Source organism: Staurois parvus, unplaced genomic scaffold, assembly GCF_062004578.1.
Source record: "Staurois parvus isolate SC_StPar_1 unplaced genomic scaffold, SC_StPar_1.0 ptg000209l, whole genome shotgun sequence".
Classification (NCBI taxonomy): Eukaryota; Metazoa; Chordata; class Amphibia; order Anura; family Ranidae; genus Staurois; species Staurois parvus.
Window position 1 is genome coordinate 6066742 of NW_028318005.1, and position 21073 is coordinate 6087814.

The 21073-nt window shown below is 41.3% G+C and overlaps 1 protein-coding gene across 1 annotated transcript in view; it reads right to left on the minus strand.

The window, feature by feature from the left end:
* Nucleotides 1–21073, minus strand: part of HRH1 (histamine receptor H1) — a 219368-nt gene that overhangs the window by 93421 nt on the left and 104874 nt on the right. The window contains exon 2 of the mRNA XM_089678712.1: nt 14152–14383. The gene's annotated coding sequence lies outside the window, so the exon portion shown is untranslated. The remainder of the gene's footprint in view (nt 1–14151; nt 14384–21073) is intronic.

Genomic DNA, 21073 nt, shown 5'->3' on the forward strand with positions numbered 1-21073 from the left:
AATAAGAATGCAGTCACTAAAACTTAAAGTGTTACTAAACCCAGGACCCTGCATTCACTATATCTGGTCTCCCACAGTACACACAACATGGAAATGCAATTATTTTAGTAAATATAAACTGCTAAATACCTTTTCTCATCAGCAGTTAGAGCAGTCTTGTGACTTCTATCAGTGTCCAGCTGAGCACTGGTTACATCTTGTAGGAGGAGTTTACATTTTGCTCTAGGGTGATGCAGAACCCCTGACTTCTGTCTGGACAGTGCTGATTGGCCCTGTGCTGATCACATGCTCTCTCCCAAGAAAAAAAAACCTCACTAGCAATACACACCAAACTGAGCATGTGCACAGTCACTCCGCACAATGTGTCTTATCGGGAGATAAGAGGGGGGCACTGGAAGAAGGGGAGGATCAGAGAAGACAGGATCAAACAGCATTTTACACAATGCAGAGGATTAACCCCTTAGGTTCCACAGTGAGTATACCAAGCATGCTTTACTGCATATGCAGACTTATTTTAGTGTTTTGGGTTTAGTAACACTATGAAGCCTAATTCCAGCCATACATTGCATTTTTAGTTTTGGATAGAAGAGGGAAGAGCTAATATTACTGTCAATTTTTTTTTCTAAAATCAAAGTAGAAGTAGAAGTCTTTTGACTTTTATCAGTGTTCAGCAGAGCACTGGTTAAAGCTTGTAGGAGTTTTCTCTAGGAGGATGTAGAACTCCTGACCTCTGTCTGGAAGGTGCTGATTGGCTCTGCGCTGATGACATGCTCTCTCCCAAGAAAAAAAAAACCCTCTAGCAATACACAACAAACTGAGCATGTGCAATGTCTCCACATGATATGTCTTATCAGGAGATAAGAGGGGGACACTGGAAGAAGAGGAGAATCAGAGAAGACAGGATCAAACATTCTTTTTACACAATGCAGAGGATTATCCCCTTAGGTTCCACAGTGAGTATAACAAGCATGCTCTACTGCATATACAACCGAATCGGATATCGTATGTACTCTCCAGGATATGCACAGCCAAAGGGAAGCCAAGGGTACCAGGACAGCGACAACCAAAGGAAATGCTTCAGGGGTGCAGCCCTCCTCAGACCGGGAAATCAGCCATTTCCCCACAGGCATAAAGCACACTCCCACACCATCCCACTCAGGCATCAGCAGCAGGGCTCTTACTTTCCATTCATCATACATCAGCATCAGAGGTTGGTCATCAGCTCTGAGGAAAGGGATTCGTCCCCGAAACACGGCAGCCATTTGACCGCACTGACAGTGAGAACACCTTGCCCGCCATTGTGGCCATTGTCATTTTTCTATGCTTTTTAGATACATGCTTTGTCTGTGAGTATGTTTTTATTATTTCATTCCTACAATAAACCTTGGATAATGCACTAGGTGTGTGCGCCACCTGTTTTCTCTCTATCCATTTACTGCATATAGAGACTGATGTTACTGTTGTGGGTTTAGTAACACTTTAACCACTTCCCGACCGGCCGTTGCATATAAACGGCCGGACGGTGGCAGTGCAGGGTCAGGTGGCCGTTTATAAACGGCCTCCCCGCACCCTGCTTGTGCGCGCTCCCTCGGAGCGCGCAGCACCGCGATCCGGTGCCCGCTGTGTCCTCCGGACACAGTGAAACACCGATCGTCGGACGGGACCTCTGTACAAGGCCCCGATCATGTGATCACTGATTGGCCAATTAGTGATCACATGAAAAGTAGTAAGCAAGATGTCACTTGTGACATCATTGCTTACTACATGTGAAATCTGTGAATGATCACAGAGGTCACATGGTACAAGGCTATTCACAACAGCCTTGTACCATGTGACAAGCTGTGACCAATCACAGCTCACTCAGTACTTCTCAATGAGTGCAAGAATGCAGACAGAGAGAAAGAGAAATGATTGCTTTTACATCCTATATGGGTGTAAAAGCAATCAGTGTAAAAAAAAAAAAAATCTTCATCACCCTCCACAAGTAGTACAGTGTCACCATGGTGATACTGTACTGCTAGGGTGACAGTATGTAAAAAAATAAATAAATAAAAAATAATATAAAAAAATAAAATAAAAATGTAAAAAAAAATGTTTAAAAATTATAATTTTTGGTTATAAACTAATTTGTATTTTTTTTTTTTTACTAAAAAGATAACAGAATAAATTGTGGCAAAGATTTATGATGAAATATTATTTATTTGCAAAATTTTATAAAAAAAACACTTTTTTTCAAAATGTTTGGACTTTTTCATTTAAATAGCAAAAAAAATAAAAATCCCAGCGGTGAATAATACCACCAAAATAAAGCTTTATCTGTCTCAAAAAAATGGTAAAAAATTCATTTGGGTACAGTGTTGCATGACCGCGCAATTGTCATTCAAAGTGTGATAGCGCTGAAAGCTGAAAATTGCCCTGGTCAGGAAGGGGGTAAAAGTGTCCGGTCTGGAAGTGGTTAAAAGTTACCACCCTGGTCCTGTATGGGTTTTTTAGTTCATTAGTTAGTGATCCAGGATTGTCTTGGATTTTGTACTTATAACAACAAATCAGCACTGGATATTCTAACATTTCTATCCTCATAGGTTCACTTTAATGTGTGCTTTGTGGCTGCCATTTTCTCTAGGTGTGCTTGTTATATGAACATTGGTATCTGAAGACTCGTTCCGCATTCCACATTGAGAATTTTTAGCCTTGCTAACTAATTGCCATTTTATGGTTATGGTATCTGGAAACAAAAGATGAGACTGAAAATAACCCAGAGAACATGGACGGATGCCATATGTTTGTTTACAGCTGAGAGATGTAATTGATTGCAGTGAGGATTGTGAAACATTGTCCTTCGGAAGCAGCAGACAGACATGAATAGTCCTATTATGTGGTCATTGCAAATGCTTTGTAATATTAGATCTGATTTCAGGAATGTGCCCACATTCTGCTCTGCAAAATACTCACATTCACTTTTAAAAAGCTGCAAAACAGAACATTGGAAAATAAAAAAAACCTGAAATATCTATTTTTATGTATATGACCCCAGTTATGTTTTCCCAGCCGATGCAATGAAAGCATTGATGAAACACGCAGAGCTGACACCTTTTCTTCAAGCCAAACCTGAACACTTTATTGCCACACAGCAATTTATTTTTTAAGGGGGAACGCCACGAACTCTGCTTTAGCTATGAATGAACACAGTGAGTGATCGGTACCAATCGCCCACAGTGTTCATTCAGAAAATAACATATTTACAGGCCCTTTCTCTGCTCTCCATCCTGAAACAAAGGATAGGAGAGGAAGCCAGCAGCACTGCAGGGAGCCACAGTCTGGATTGAATAATGTGTCTGGGTTTTAAGCAGTCTGACCCATATGGAAGAAAAATGTATTTGAAATCCTACAATTTTGGCCAAATTCAATATATTTCAAAATATATTTCAATTTAAAAAAAAAAAAATATATATATATATATATATATGTATATATATATATATATATATATATATATATATATACTGCATGTTGAAATGCGTTTTTATTACAAAATATTTCAAATATACTATATGTCTTTAAAAATACAAATCTAGATTTTTGGAATGCATTTACAAATATATGTAAAAATATATGTTAACCTCTTTGCGCCGGCCGAACTCAAATGTGCTGCCTCCCGGCGTCTGGGCCTAGATGCCGAGCGGCCGCACATTTGCGTTTTATTAAACAAAACATTTGTGCTGAGAGCGCATGCCCTGTGCGCTCTCAGCACACGTCTGGTACGGAAAGGTCCCGATCTCCTCTTTCGATCGAGACCTTTCCCGATCATGTGACCGCTGTGACGGCGTGTCATGGCGGTCACATGACCCTAAACCCTGCCCCACCTCCCGGCTTCTGAAACCCTTAGAGGGCCGGGAGGCGCCTGTGCCAAGGGGTTAAAATTACTTTTTATATGTTAAAAAAATATTTTAAAAAATATATTTTTTTAAAATATATTCTTCAGATTTTTTTAAGATATAAAAAAGTTATTTTCACATATATTTTTTACATATATTTGTAAATGCATTCCAAAAATGTAGATTTGTATTTTTAAAGACATACAGTATATTTGACATGTATTTTTAAAAATATTCTTCGTGTATTTTTTTAATAAAAACGCATTTCTACATGCAGTGAATATATATATATATATATATATATATATATATATATATGTATATATTTATTGAAATATATTTTGAAATATATTGAATATGGCCAAAATTGTAGCATTTCAAATATATGGCAATATATTTGGGAAGAATATTTTTAACATATATTTCAAATATATATTTCTTCCATGTGGGGAAACCCAGACACGATTCAAAATCTGGAATATCCAGGAGAGACCTGGATAAGTGGCAACCCTAAAAACAAGTAATTCATACAACTCACCCTGATCAGCCCAGAACATGCCCAATGAATTCACCTTATTTGCTAATATGGACTAAATTCAATTAAATGTAAACTCTTTCACTTCTATTACTTTTATTATGTGCTAGATAATTTATTATACAGAGTATACACATTTTAAAGGGTTTTTTATTAAGTTCTTCTATGTATTTATTATCAAAAGTGTGCTCATTAATTGAACAAGCATAGCAAAAACATATAAATGAGAACAACAATGTGTAAATATCACAGCAGCAAATACAGCAAAGTTTCGATTTTGCCATAATTAATTGTATTAGAGATGCATTCTATTTCGATTTTATACAATAAGATTTATTTATGATTGATTGGATACTATTACTATTTAGGAGGATGGTAGCAATATATCATTTTTAAATGAAGACACTATTCACTGAGGAAGGTGAGCTATGCACAATGTTTTTTTTCTGGTTTAATTTATTTATATGCTGATATGAAAGGCGTGAAACCACTTTTGGCTCCCAATTTCCCAATTTAATAATCACTTGTTTTGCTGCACAGTGACTTTTTTTTTATATTTATCAGCTACATTTGCAATATCATATCTTTCTTCAAACCTTTCTTCCTTTTTAACCACTTGCCCTCCAGAGGATATACCCCCCTTCCTGACCTGGCCATTTTTTGTGTTACTTTAACTGACAATTGCGCGGTCATGCAATGCTGCACCCAAATGAAATTTGCTTCCTGTTTTTTCCACGAATTGAGCTTTCTTTTGGTGGTATTTGATCACCCTGAAGAAGTCACATGGTATTGTGACACAACGCGTCGGCCCAACGTAGTGACGCACTTCCGGCGTAGCGGCCATCTGGGTACACCTTTGCACACCCTTGTACACCCATGCATATTACATCCAAAAGCATGTGGTTGGAGCCCTAAATTTTACTATTTTGATGTAAGTGCGCATTTTATTTGATCACCTGTGTGTTTTTATTTTTTGCACTATAAATAAAAAAGACAATTTTGAGAAAAAAAAATATTTTAGATTTTTGGTTGTTAAACATTTTTAAAAAAATCTAATTTTGTCATAAATTCACGCCAAAATGTATTCTGCTACATGTCTTTGCTAAAAAAAAGCCCAATACGTGTAAATTAATTGGTTTACGTGAAAGTTATAGCATTTACAAATGGCAGTATAGATACTGAGATTTTTTTTTACTAGTAATGGTGGCAGTCAGCGACTTCTAGTGGGACTGTGGGACTGCGGCGTGCATTCTGACACTGAGGGGAACTGACTTGGTGTCACTGACATCCCCAGTGACACCAATACAGAGATCAGTGCTAAAAAAAAAAGCACTGACACTGTACTAATGGCACTGGGCAGGAAGGGGTTAACATGAGGGGTGATCAAAGGGTTAACTGTGTGCTGTGTGTGTTTTACTACGGGGCCATGTGTTTGTGTTTCACTGTGTTTCACATACCTGATGAAGGGGTCCTGTGAGACTCCGAAACGTTGCCTTGCTGTAACTATGTGATCGTTTATTAAAACCTTTGGACCCATATTGGTGATCCTTGGTGTGCTGGTGACATTTTTTCCTCACTGTGAGCACACTGCTTTGGATGGCTATACTATGCACAGCCATCCAAAGCAGTGTGCAGAGCTGACAGGGACAAGAACTGTTTTGTTTACAAACAGTTCTCCTCCCCTTCAGAAATACTCGGCAATCACCAGGCACCAGCGAATAATCAGCGGCTGCGAATGTTTTTACGTACACTGTGCCACCCTGTAGCAGTAAATCTGCTATAGGGCGGTCGGGAAGCGCTTAATAAGACCTTGCTTGATTATTTGTTTAAAAAAAATACACACACACACAACACCCTGGTGATCTTTGACGTCTTTCATGTTGTTCACGTGGATCTCTGCCTCTGCAGGGTTTATAGGATAAATATATTAGTAACTAAAAATGTATATTTAAAGCTAAAGGGGGTATAACACCAAACACATTAGGTATTTGTATTAGGGCTCGTTCACACTTGACTGTTTTACCAACGCTTGCCAAACGCTCCTATAGCGTTTGGCAAGCGTTGGTCTGGCGTTTGCGGAGCGTTTTTTAACGCTCGGCAAATGCCGCATGCGCGGTTTAGCAGCGGTTGCTAGGCGTTTGCCGAGCGCTAAAAATGCCCCACAAACGCCTATAATGAAGTTTGAATGGTGTTACCACTCCGCAATTGCCCCGCAACCGCGTCACAACCGGCTGGCGTTTGCGGAGTGCCGCCATAGACTAGAATAGGAGGCTTCAACGCCTCCTGACTCGACCAGAGGCGTCCGTTTTGCCACGATGTGACGCTAACGCTCCTGTTAGAACAGCACCATGTGCTGCAATGTGCAGAATTGTCAGAGGCGTTTGGGAAGAGGTAAAAACGCTTCCCAAACACCTCTCTGCCGCCTGCACACAACGCTAGTGTGAACGTAGCCTTAGTGTGTATCCTATTACCTGTTGGTGACTGCTTCTGCTAAAAAATCACCTTTGCGGTGTCTCCTTCACCCCCACCACATACTGTCCTGAGTAACCATCTTTCAGTGCTGCAAAGGTCAGCAGCAGACACCGTTACCGAGAGAAGTTACATCACTCACCCATCGCCTTCTGCCTGCTCTGCCATTCACAGAACATCTAACAGTGCATTGCTTTCTGTGAATGGAAGAGGAGCCTCTGAATGACAGGATCTCCTCCACCAAGTCACAGAACACAATCCTTTGTATTGTTATACAAGCAATATGAATGGCAGAGATGAAAAAACAAGCATTAAAAACAAAATGGCAATCATTTATTATGCACAGTGCCTTAGCATACCAAATCTAAATAATTTAGGATTAACTTTAAAGGGTAACTTCACTTTTGCAGGAAAAAAAAGAAAACCAGCAAATTAAAAAAAATAGCTTATACAATTGCTATCCAAATCATATTGTACTTTAAAGTGTTACTAAACCCAGGACCCTGCATTCACTATATCTGGTCTCCCATAGTATACAGAAAATGGAAATGCAATTATTTTAGTAAATATAAACTGCTAAATACTTTTTCTCATCAGCAGTTAGAGCAGTCTTGTGACTTCTATCAGTGTTCAGCAGAGCACTGGTTAAAGCTTGCAGGAAGAGTTTACTTTGTGCTCTAGGAGGATGCAAAACACCTGACCTCTGTGCTGATTGGCCCTGTGCTGATCACATGATCTCATACAAGAAAAAAAATGTTAAATTAATGACACCCCGAAACAGACTGCAAAACACAGTGCGATTACCAGAATTTGCATGGCATGGGTGTGAACAAAAAAAGGGTCCTGCACTTTGAGCCATACAAAATAGATTGCTCAAATTGCACCACACAGATATCGCATGTAATTTGCACAGGACTGCAGTGCAGTTCCTGTGCAAATTACATGCAGTGAACCGCATCAATGTGAACCAGGGATAAAGGGTGGTACAGTATATGGTATTTATGCTGTATCTCAAAAATTAGAGCTACTGGGGAAAATATGTGCCATTTTTGGAATCAGTGGGTCAGATATACCCAAAAACAGGTTTAATATTCAAGGCACCAAAATGTGTTATCTAAAGCAGCTTTTCTCAACCAGGGTGCCCAGGCACCTTAGGGTGCCTTGAGGTTTCTTCAGGGGATCCTTGGCAAAATGTCTACAAATTGCATAAAAACTTGCATACAAGCCTGCTGGTGGATCAAGCCTGCTTTTTAGTTACACAAAGCCACAGGTTTTCATTGTGCACCATTAGTACCTTCTAGCCATCAGCGTCCTGACAACCCATGACATCATCAGTTGATAAGGAGGATTTCAGCTGCCTGCACAGCATCCTAGTTTGACCCTCCCCCGCCCCCCTTTTCATCAGTGGTGGGGTTACATTAGTTCAGTGATGGAGAAAAACTGAGGGAGTGGAGGAACACTGGAATACTACTCAGTGCGCAAAAGTGCATTTCCTTTAGATGAATAAATCACCTCTAATGTCGGGTGTCCTACATGTGTGGATGTCGCTGCGTTATATAAAATTCTTAAAATAGTTTTTCATATTTTAGAATGCAGTGCCCTTTGAAAATGATGGACAGTCTGGAGGCACCCCATTTTAAAATGGGGTGCCTCCAGACTTACCATACTTTTTAAGGGTGTCTCGGGACCAGGGGTGGACTGACAACTCATGGGACCCCCGGGCAATAGGGGATCATGGGGCCCCAATGTCCTTGCCCAAACTCAAAAAAAGCCTATGAAAAAGGTACATGTGGCATCTCATGGGGCCCCCTACTGACCCCAGGCCCTAGGGCAGTGCCTGAGTTTCCAAATGGTCAGTCCGCCCCTGCTCGGGACTGTCCATAATTTTAAAGGGTTCCTTGACTGAAAAAAGGTCGAGAAACACCGATCTAAGGTGTCTTTCAATGTTTTGAACATAATCCAGTTCATGTATCTGATATAAGAAAAATCTATATGTTGTGTAATGTCAGGGCATCTCAAGGTTCCATGGTATATATGGTAGGGGGCACTCATTGTGTAGTTAGTTCTGCTGAAGAAGGGTCCCCCTTCGAAATGCGTCAGCCTCACTTTGAGAGTCTACCCTCGTGACGTGACTCACACTGGCTCTACACTCCCTAGCTAATTTGAGGATCTGTAATGCTTGTTTTACTTCCTTGTTTGTGAGTATATATAATTTATTTAATAAAATCACAGATTTATGAAGTAATGCACAAGGTTGGTGCGCTCTTTCTTTTTGCTTCACTTCACAGTATCTCAAGGTTCCATACAGCCCCCCTTGCGTATGGTAGCACAATGGGCCCACTACCATCGGAACTCATTCTTCTGCTTCTGGCTATGTTCCCCTACTGCCAACGGTATCCTCTGATCTCACGGTCATTTTCTAGTAGGTGCAGTTGGTAACAAGCAAGAATGGGCAGGTCAATGTCTAATAAGTCCTTCCAACTAAGATAACCATCTGATTACTATTGCCAAAGAACGACAAGCAGGGCGCCAGGTCAGCATGGATAAAAGCAGTAGTACTTTATTATAAAGAAATGTACATCTTAAAGTCCCTCAGCGAGGGAAACCACCGTAGCTAGGAGCATCAGAACGGATCCGATGGACTATGCATGGCCCGGGAAGATGTACGTTTCTATATAATAAAGTACTACTGCTTTTATCCACGCTGACCTGGCGCCCTGCTTGTCGTTCTTTTGCATACCTCTGTGGGATCCCCCTGTCCTTGACGAGGAGCTTCCGGTCCGCTTGTGTGTTTTACAGCTTCCACGGTCTTCTAATCTGCACATCCATTGGATGGACTCGTTGACCGCTTCATCCTGAACACACCGACTCCACCTGGAATCCTGCCCCCCATCCATGCATCCGTGGACTGGATTTTATTTCCTTCTATTCCTTCTTATTGATTTAATTTCGTTCAAATTCTGGTCATTCTATATCTAATTTCATATAATAATTATTTCCATCTTTTGTGTGAGCGTTTGAGGGTTGCTCATAATTTCTGATGATCATCTCTTAAGTTAACGTGATTACTATTACCAGTGTTGATTGAAATAGTAGTGGAATTCCAGCTGTGATGTGGTCTTCAAACAGCACATGCATTCAAATGACCATATTATTACACATTTTACAATTTATCTTCTGCTTTGTAACATGCAAACTAAATTGCACACCAGAAATCCAGTTTTTATTGGCACAGTAGCCTTGAAACCTCTCCTAGCTGCTGCTGTGCAAATGTCTGATGTGACCCTTGTCTGGCACCATGAGATGTTCTGAGCATCACTCCTAGACAGCATTTTGATTGATTACTACTTTATGATATCACATAATCAGTGCTGTATCCAAGCTGGTAGCTGGTCAATCCCTTGGGAAGGGGCTGAAGAGCACAAGGAGGCAGGTCTCCTTTTTATAGCAGCCTTATTCCGACAGCCTTTTATTTAGCTGTAAAATGGCTAATCTAGAGTTAAAGTGACACTAAAATATATTTTATTCAAGTATGTATTCCTCACTAAAAATGTACCTTCTTTTGCTCTGTGATCTGACTTGCACATGTACAGTAGATCTGAAAAAGCAGTGAGGTTCATAAATGCATAAAAAATAAAATAAAACTAAAAAATTAAAAGTGATTGCTGCTAACACATCAATTGGCTTTTCACCACACTTCAATATAATATAAACGTCCTTCATGATGCAGCACAATCCCATCAAATAATGTGACAGTCCTTAATTTAAAAAAATATCATAGTCCTTCAATATCCAATGAAACTGTATTTCCTCCCCCACTGTGATGTGATTTATCCACTTGCCCTCCTGAGGATTTACCCCCCTTCCTGACCAGGCCATTTTTTGTGATACGGTGCTGCGTTATTTTAACTGACAATTGCGCAGTCATGCAACACTGCACCCAAATTAAATTTATGTCCTTTTTTTCCCACAGATGGAACATTCTTTTGGTGGTATTTGATTGCCTCTGCGGTTTTAGTTTTTGCGCTATAAATATTGAAAGAAAACAAACAATATTTTTTACTTTTTGCTATATCCAGTAAACAAATTTTAAAAATCACATTTCTACATACATTTACTCCAAAATGTATGTAAATTACATGTAAATGAATTGGTTTACATGAAAGTTATAGCGTCTACAAATGGCGGTATATATACTGGAATTTTTTTTATACTAGTAATGGCAGCGAACAGTGACTTATAGCGGGACTGCGGAGGCATTCTGACACTGGGGGGAATTGACCAACTGCCACTGACATCCCTAGTGACAATAATACAGTGATCAGTGCTAAAAAAAAAAGCACTGACACTATACTAATGACACTGGGCAGGAAGGGATTAACATGTGGGGCAATCAAAGGGTTAACTGTGTGCTGTGTGAGCTTTACTGTGTAAGCATGCTGCTTTGTATGGCTATGCTATGTAGAGCAAAGCAAAGCAGCATGCTGGAGCTGACAGGGGAGAGATCTGTATTGTTTACATACAGACCTCTCTTCTGTCAGTATTGTTCAGCAATCGCTGGGTGCTGGCGGGGAATCTCTGGCTGGGACCCGGTGATTGACAGCCATAGCCGCCAATGGTGGCGTGGGTAGGGTGGCACGCACGCGCACCCCCTACCTGGAAATGCAAAATCACATATATATATACTGTATATATATGTGATTTTGCGCAGCCCTGCCGCCTTGTAGCAGTATTTGTGCTATAGGGTGGCAGGAAGCAGTTATCTCTTCCTTCCTCTTTTCTCAAGCTCTGTGACAAATGCAAACACCCAGTGATAATATGCATTCACCTTGTGCAATACAGATCAAGGTCATAAGAATTGATTGGTGTTTTCATATCTGCACAGTTCAGTTTTATATGTGAATAAGTGTGTAGATCAGTATAGAAGCACATTTTTTGGCCACTCCCCCGATGATGTCAACTTTGACGAAATGTGCCGGTTCGGGATATTGGAGGTGACGTCACCACGCACGCCAATACTGGAAGTGGCTGCGCGGAACAAGACCTGATCGGATGGTATAGATGCAGTGTATTCTGTTCTCTTACTACAAGTGGATCTTGGTTTTAGCGATGTGAGTGTACATCTGCTTGTAATAAAATTTAGTTACTCATTTGTACTGCACTATAAGAGCCCTTTTTTCATGTATCTTTAGCTCACTTGTTCTGGAGTTTTTGATTGAAAACTCTTAGAAGGCTGATGGCTGAGCATCTTGACCATATGACCATTTCCTCTTATATGGTCACATATTGTTTGGTAAGGTAATTTGTGTTCACACGGGTGGACATGTGGTGCATGAAGGCTGTAGAAGCTTGGAATACTGTAGAAGAAGGCTTGTCATGCATTTGGCTTTTGGAATTTTAATACACAATTTCTTTTTGGATTTCTCTTCCTTTTTTGTTTTACACTTTATTCTGTGTATTTTCTATACACATTTTTATTACATTAAGTCAATAACATTTTGAATTAGTGAATTTTGTTTTTAGCACTGCACTTTTGTATATGTGGAGCCGCACTTGCTGACGTCACGCCGCCATTGCCAATGGTTGGAACGGCGTCCATCTTGGTACTCCATTTTACCTTCATTCTTACTTGTTTCCACGTGTATTGTCTTTTATTTCATTATTTAATACATACTACACTATATACTACTTTTAGCTCCTGTGATGAGCTATTCCTCATAGAAGAGGGTCCACCTGCGTTTTTTGCCCATGGCTGAGCATCTCTTGCAGAGGCTTCATTGCTTTTACTGGTACCCAGATGAGATGTGCTTACATGCTGTTTACCAGTAGATGTCTGGTAAGTGTACACCTGACAGAGGTGGTGGATTCCCTAATGGATCACTTCACAATATTTCACCGTGATTGCCGGACTTATATCCTTATGGACAATTTATAGCTCTTACTCCACTGATATTTTATGGACTTTATTCAGTATATTCTCACTTTTATGCGGCACTTTACCGTTTCCCATTTATTGAATGATTTATTGAACATATTTTATATTTGATTTTTATATGCTGCACTTGACTGTTCCGCTGATCCTTTTTTTTTTTTGCTATATATCAGATTGACTTTGCACTTTATTTTATATTATATTACAAATATTCTGACAATTGCTGTACAATTTTCCTACGACTTTAGCTAAGAATTTGAATTTGAATTTCTATCCATCTATGGCCAGCTTGAGCCTTTCTATTAGGACAACTGATGTTTACATTGCTTGCTGTCAGCCATGAGGTCTAATAAAACGTAAGAACTATTCAAAAATATTTAGGCACAAGAACACATAACAAACAATACCAAATATACTGTATAATGGAGTTTTATCCAACTTAACCCTGCAGCTAAGTTACCTGTGACCAGTAGCGGACTGACAACTCATGGGGCCCCTGGGCAAATGGGCGATCAAGGGGCCCCTGTGTCCTTGCCCAAACTCAAAAAAGCCTATGAAAGAGGTACCAGGGGCATCTCATGATGCCCCCTACTGACACCGGGCCCTCGGGCAATGCCCGAGTTTCCAAATGGTCAGTCCACCCCTGTCTGTGACCTAGCTTACCTGTAATGAAGTATGTCCTATGTCATGTAGGCTGCTGGATCCTGTAGAAATCTTCTTTGCGTGGTCTTCTTCTTGTCGCTGAACTTTCAGCATGACAGTGGTTAATAGGTTCAGATATTTGGGCTGAATGCAGTAGAAAAAGCTGTTGACAGCAGTTGGATGAATGACAGGATCCCATGTCTCTACCAGCTTTGATTTACTCTGGAGTTCTTTTTACAGGAAACTGTAAGCTCATGGAGCCATTCACGGAAAATGAATGGCCTATCAGATTAGGGATTTAATTTAGGCTCCAATTTACAGAAATCCCTCTTTTTCCCAGTAAAAATCAACTGCACTCCACAAAACAGCCCCAGCTAGGTGAAACAAAATGGTGAAACCAAATGGGTAATGTGTGATGATGTCAAAATAGCAGAATACCACTTCATAATCTCAAAAAGGAAAAGTACTACCACAAAGTATTATACAGTTAATACACAATTAGAATCTGTTGAGTGGGGTGGCCAACACTATACAAATAAATATTACACTGACAGGTGGGTGATGCAGTCCACAAATCAGGAGGGGATACTCCATCTAGAATGCACACAAGTGGAGAGAGCAAAGAGGCGCAAGGGCCACCATAGTTTACTATTAAAAACAAATAGTTTATGTTAAAAACAAATGAAAGTTGTACTCACAAGAGCAAGTGGGAGAAAGGCAGAAGTGGCAAGAGTCGCAGCTCCGGGGGCCAACGTCCAACCGTGAGGGAAACCAACAGGTGAAAGCCAACGGGTCACTGTATAGAAGCTGGGACTCGTCATTAAAATCTGGAACGTCCTCCTTCCCCTGGTACCGATGTCACTCAAGGACCATGCAGAGTCAATGAACGCATTTTCAGACGTGTCTATCTCTTCATCATCAGCTCTTTCCCTGCAACATACAATTCCATTCTGCTTGCTATTATACTCCATAATCATATATACAGTATATATATAAATATATATAATTATTATTATTATTATACAGGATTTATATAGCGCCAACAGTTTGCGCAGTGCTTTACAAAATGAAGGTAGACATTCCAGTTACAATACAATTTGGTATAGAGTATATATATATATATATATATATATATGGTCTTCGAGGAGTTCTACCATAAGCACAAACTAAATAGATATCTGTGGCACCAATTTTCAGCTACATTCCAGTTTGGATTGGATAAGCTTTGGGAACAAGCTGATGCTTTGCACAAAGAGTTGGATTTGAGTTTGAGAGTACAGTGTATCCTATTGTATATACATGGGATATAAATTGGATAAGGGTTTCCTCATACATACGGCCATTCCTACCCCCTTTTCTTATTTATTTGTTTACATTCAGCCATTCTGCATCATGCATTGTGGAGAGCAGCAGGCCAATGAAACATTATAACACAAAAATGCATGAACAGGAAACATATAATAACTAGAGTATAAACACCCTAAAATATCCAGAAATGTTTGAAACTAAATTTTGTTTTATTACTGAAGTGTTCTGAAGATCCTGAAGCAATAATGTGCACATTTTGCTATTTCAGAATACCAATTTTCTATGTATAGTCCTTTCATACTGGGATATATGAAAAAATGAATAGTCTATAGCGCTCAATTTCACCCAGAGCGGCAAATGCTCCACAATATATAAAATATAAGGGGTACAAATTCCACTCTTGAAATATACACTCCATGCATATTTGCAATGTCCTCCGTACTATAATAAGGTTGAATTGAAATAAATTCCTACTTTCACCGCCTTCAACTTGTTGTGATTTTTGATTAACAGGCAATACTCATGAATATTTATCAGAGCAAAGTGCATTCTTTACTTACAAAACAAATGCAGAAGGTTTTGTTAGGATAAGAAAGGTATTCGCTGATGTGTTTGAAGCTTTTTTGGCACAGAAATGCTGTTATCTTCTCCTTTTAATAATTGGAGACCTCTTCTAGCTTCTTAATAGCTTTTATTGAAATATTCTTTTGTGCTACCTAGGGACATTAACAGGCGCAGATGACAAACTGTTTAATTCATTTGACAGAACTGCACAAGCCTTTCCTTCATGAATGGATGCATCTATGTGCCCTGTCTATTTTCTATTAAATGCATTTTAAATAAGGCAGTTTCCCCCATTGAGAATTTCTGTATTTATTTATTTACCTTGTTAATTCATTTATTCTTGAATCCTTCTACAACTGTAATTAATAAATCAGCTCTCTCGAAACAGATGCTTTAGCTATTGATTGGTGCTGGTAATTTTGTATAAAAAACCCCCCCAAAAAAACAATCAAGAGATTGTTGTATTCATTATACTTTATAAATTACTGCAATAGTGTTGAACAGAATGTATACATGTGCACAGCAATTTAGCAGTGTAGAGTCAATAAGTGCCCGCTGGTACAGTGGTGGAGAGTGTGGTAGTGCATGGCAGTAGTGGTGCCAAGCAGGGGCGTATTTACCACAAGGCAAACAAGGCACTTGCCTAGGGTGGCATTTTTCAGGGGGGCAGCACCTCCACCCAGAAGAAAGGATGAAAGAAGGGACAAGCGCACCATGGGAACCAAGTGGGATCTGAGAGAGGCTGAGGGTTGCTTGATGGTGTATGTAGAGCCTGGCTTTCATTTATGGGGATGTTTGGAGCTGTGAAGATGAGTGTCTCTCAATCGCCTTGGGGAGGTGGGGGGGGGTAGTGGAATTCTCTCCCGGGTGGGGGGCAGGGGTCAATGTCAGGCTCTCTCTCAGCGGGAGGGGGAAGGGGGGGTTGTGTTGGTTGGTGTCCGTGGGGGCAGACGATTTTTATGTTGCCTAGGGCAGCACAAAACCTAAATACACCACTAGTGGCAAGTGAATGGTTGCTCCTTGGTGCAGTTGTGGCGAATTAATAAATTCTCTTCAGTGTACTGGCAAAGAGGAAAGAAGGGTGTGTTAATGCAGTAGCTGTGAATTGTTAAAGCAAGTCTTCACCCTCAAAACAAACTTCCCTCCTCTCCACCTCTCCTCAGCTCTGCTACACAGATTGTGCTTATTTTAACCTTTCTTTTTTAGTATAAAACATTCAGACCCACCGCCATAAACATCGCTTGCCTAAGCGAATGACATGCACTGAGCTCCCTGAGCCTTTTATTCACAAAGCAGGAGGGGGGTGGGCCTAGCAACATGTCATCGGGAGACCTGCGAGGTGATCTGGAAGAGCCAGCAGCCTCCCGATGATGTCACAAAAAACATGGTGGCCTGGAACCCAACTGGTGGCAAAAAAGAAGAGGATCTCAGCAGGACAACACTGAATCTGTTGGGTAGGTGAGTATCTGAACTTTTAAGAACTCATAACCTGGTAAGCAAAGATGTAAAAGGAAAAAGAGGAGGAGTGTGAAGACCTACTTTAAGTCCGTGGTGAGTCTAGTGATACACATACAGGCAGTACAGAAGTATGTGTTGGTGCAGTGGAGGTGAGCACAGAAGTTTGTGTTGGTGCAGTGGAGGTGAGCACAGAAGTATGTGTTGGTGCAGTGGAGGTGAGCACAGATGTTTGTGTTGGTGCAGTGGAGGTGAGCACAGAAGTTTGTGTTGGTGCAGTGGAGGTGAGCACAGATGTGTGTGTAAGTGCAGTGACAGTGAGTACAGATGTGTGCGTGTTGGTGTAGTGGAGGTGAGTACAGATGTGTGTGTTGGTGCAGTGGAGGTGAGCACAGATGTGTGTGTTGGTGCAGTGGAGGTGAGCACAGATGTGTGTGTTGGTGCAGTGGCGGTGAGCACAGAAGTGTGTGTTGGTGCAGTGGTGGTGAGCACAGAAGTGTGTGTGTTGGTGCAGTGGAGGTGAGTCCAGAAGTGTGTGTGTTGGTGCAGTGGTGGTGAGCACAGAAGTGTGTGTTGGTGCAGTGGAGGTGAGCACAGAAGTGTGTGTGTTGGTGCAGTGGAGGCGAGCACAGAAGTGTGTGTGTTGGTGCAGTGGAGGCGAGCACAGAAGTGTGTGTGTTGGTGCAGTGTAGGCGAGCACAGAAGTGTGTGTTGGTGCAGTGGAGGTGAGCACAGATGTGTGTGTTGGTGCAGTGGAGGTGAGCACAGATGTGTGTGTTGGTGCAGTGGTGGTGAGCACAGAAGTGTGTGTGTTGGTGCAGTGGAGGCGAGCACAGAAGTGTGTGTGTTGGTGCAGTGGAGGCGAGCACAGAAGTGTGTGTGTTGGTGCAGTGGAGGCGAGCACAGAAGTGTGTGTGTTGGTGCAGTGTAGGCGAGCACAGAAGTGTGTGTGTTGGTGCAGTGGAGGTGAGCACAGAAGTGTGTGTGTTGGTGCAGTGGAGGTGAGCACAGAAGTGTGTGTGTTGGTGCAGTGTAGGTGAGCACAGAAGTGTGTGTGTTGGTGCAGTGGAGGTGAGCACAGAAGTGTGTGTGTTGGTGCAGTGGAGGTGAGCACAGAAGTGTGTGTGTTGGTGCAGTGGAGGTGAGCACAGAAGTGTGTGTGTTGGTGCAGTGGAGGTGAGCACAGAAGTGTGTGTGTTGGTGCAGTGGAGGTGAGCACAGAAGTGTGTGTGTTGGTGCAGTGGAGGTGAGCACAGAGGTGTGTGTGTTGGTGCAGTGGAGGTGAGCACAGAAGTGTGTGTGTTGGTGCAGTGGAGGTGAGCACAGAAGTGTGTGTGTTGGTGCAGTGGAGGTGAGCACAGAAGTGTGTGTGTTGGTGCAGTGGAGGTAAGCACAGAAGTGCATGTGTTGATGCAGTGGAGGTGAGCACAGAAGTGTGTGTGTTGGTGCAGTGGAGGTGAGCACAGAAGTGTGTATGTTGGTGCAGTGGTGGCAAGCATGGTTGTACAAGTCAGTGCTTTGGCAGCAAACAGGGTCATGCACACAGGTGCAGTAGATGTAACAGAGTGCTGGGTCATGAATGTTGGCATTCTGTAATAGACACTAAACACACCTTTCTGCCATAGAATCGGCAGCTGGCACCACTAATTCAAGCACTGCCTACCTGTCAATACAATAGCCGTGCATTGCATTGCCTGTGGGCAGCAGTACTGTACTGTTACAGTGTGGCCTTTGGCTCCTATAGGATGGCTAAGAGCAGTGGCGGACTGACAACTCATGGGGCCCCCAAGCAATAGGGGATCATGGGGCCCCTGTGTCCTTGCCCAAACTCAAAAAAGCCTATGAAAAAGGTACCAGGGGCATCTCATGGGGCCCCCTACTGACCCCGGGCCCTCGGGCAGTGCCCGAGTTTCCAAATGGTCAGTCCGCCCCTGGCTAAGAGTCAGAAGCCTGCTGTGCTTTCTGCAGTGAGAATGAGGGGTATATAGCTGTCCCTCTCATCTCTTGGGTTCCTCTTTTATATTAATTATTGGGTAAAAATGCCAGCAATGAGATTGATGCCATTATTTATAGGGGTAGCATATGGGTGTAGATGGGAACTCAGGCTTAGAGATTTTGTTGTCCATGTCTGCAAGGGATATAGGAGGCTGATGATGCAACCTGCTGCTTTTTGTTTTAATGATGAAACTCATTTAATTAAAGTGACCCTGTCAGGAAAAAGCAATCCTTGCCAAGGAAGAGAGTAAATGCTCACTTATTCTACCTGAGCTGCCGAAACGCCTGTGTTGAAGAAATATCATCCTCTGAAATCTGCTGAAAACCAACATTTCCATTAGTGTCAATCTATTGCAGCCTCCATCCCCTGAAGATGCTTGTTATAGAGAAACGCATTGAGCGGGCCAAACACATGGCATCATAATGCACACTAGCGGGAGACTCCGGCAGTGCTTACTCTATGTTATACAGTGATCTTTACATACAATGTAAGTATTATGATAACATAAAGGAACTAATCTATGGCAATTCATTCTCTGCTTTAATCCCTTGTGCTGAGCACTTTCATCCAGAATTTGGAAGGTGTCCTTTTGGCCAGAGTGTATGGTGGTGCAGAGCAGTAAGGCCCTAAATGATATATGTGTAGGATCCATCTTTTAGTAAGGAACCTTATTAACCCCTTGGTAGAGTGGCCCTGTGGCACATAGTTCTTCTGATGGTACTTCACTTGCTCAGAAGCTGGCTATCTGTGGGGACCTTTCATGAATTTGGACTACCCTTATGAATTTGGACTCTTTATTATATTCATTCTGGTTATTTTTTGCATGGTTGCACTTATCACATTTTTTGAATTTGCACTTTGGTGTCCGTTTATGACACAGAGAATAGCTGCGATTCAACGGATCTCAGCTATTCTCTGGTCATTCACAGTTTATGACACTCAGGAGATCATGTCAGCCCTTCACTGGAGATCTGTGTTCTCCCTCCAGATTCTCCAGCCCAGAGCTGGAGAATCGGAGGGACCGCAAACTAAGCAGTGATAATTTACCTCTGCTTAGTAAACTGATCTTTTACTGTAATCTCGCGAGATTATAGTAAAATCAGCCGTTTTCCAGAGTTTGTAGACCGTTCTCCAGTGTTTGGAGACCGTTCTCCCTTCGTTCGGAGAACTGCTTCATAAACTGCATTCACAGGAGAACTGTGTTCTCCGAGAATGCCGGAGAACTGAGCAGCGATCTATTACCTCTGGTTCATAAACGGACACCTTTGTTTTTTTTCCAAAATTAGCACCATATTTGATTGTTTATGAATTGCACTTTATTTGTATATGAATTTATGATTAGTTGGTAATATTATGTTTGCACATTCAATTGTGAACCACATTTAAAGGGACAGCACAACTATATGTTGATTATGTTTCCATTGGTCCCCAGTTGGGTTTAATGGTTTATCCTGCTGACCACCAAATCACTAGAAGACATAGTAGTGACCTAGAGGTAGATGCTACAGCTGAATAGATTTACTTCTGGCAAATATGTCCATTTGTCATATGTGTTGCATTGGTAAGAGCATGCTTTGTACTTTAATTTTCAGTTTAGCCACTTGTAAAATTGGTAAAGTGGCAGAATACATTGAAAGCAAGCACTTACAGATACTTGGATGTGACTGTTGGCTGCTCAGGCGCAAAGCACTGTATTGTGGGAGGCCATGAGATGTGTTTACCTATACATGGATATTGCATACCAACAGCCATAATATTGTCTTCAAGCTGTTTTTCAGTGTAGGATTTGACACCAATTTACAATTTACCAGGTTGATGTTACTGACAACTTGTAACAAAATCTAATAATCCAATTAATCTAATTGTGCTGGAGATAGTCAACAATGCTGTATCCCCAGGGAAGCTAAGGCCAGGCAAATGGAAAGGTCATCTGTCCTGAATCCAGTTCACTTTGTAACTAATTTATTGCTGCATTGGGAGGAACAGTGATCTTTTTTTGTATTAACATGCACCCCTTACTGTTAGTTCTTTTTTTTTAAGTAATGCAAATTGTGATACATTGAGACACTAAAGAGGATTTTAACCAAAAGTCAAAATATCATATTCTAGTCAGCACTCTTAGCTGAAATCTGAACATCTTCAAGGACGTCTAGTAGTTGGCTTGCAATTAACAGGCTTTAGTACTGTTTTGGATACTGTGAAAATAATAGAAGGAATATAAAATCATGCTGGCACAAAGAATCCATTAATCAGGACAGTGAGCAGATGACAAGGATGCACATCACAGAGCAAATGAG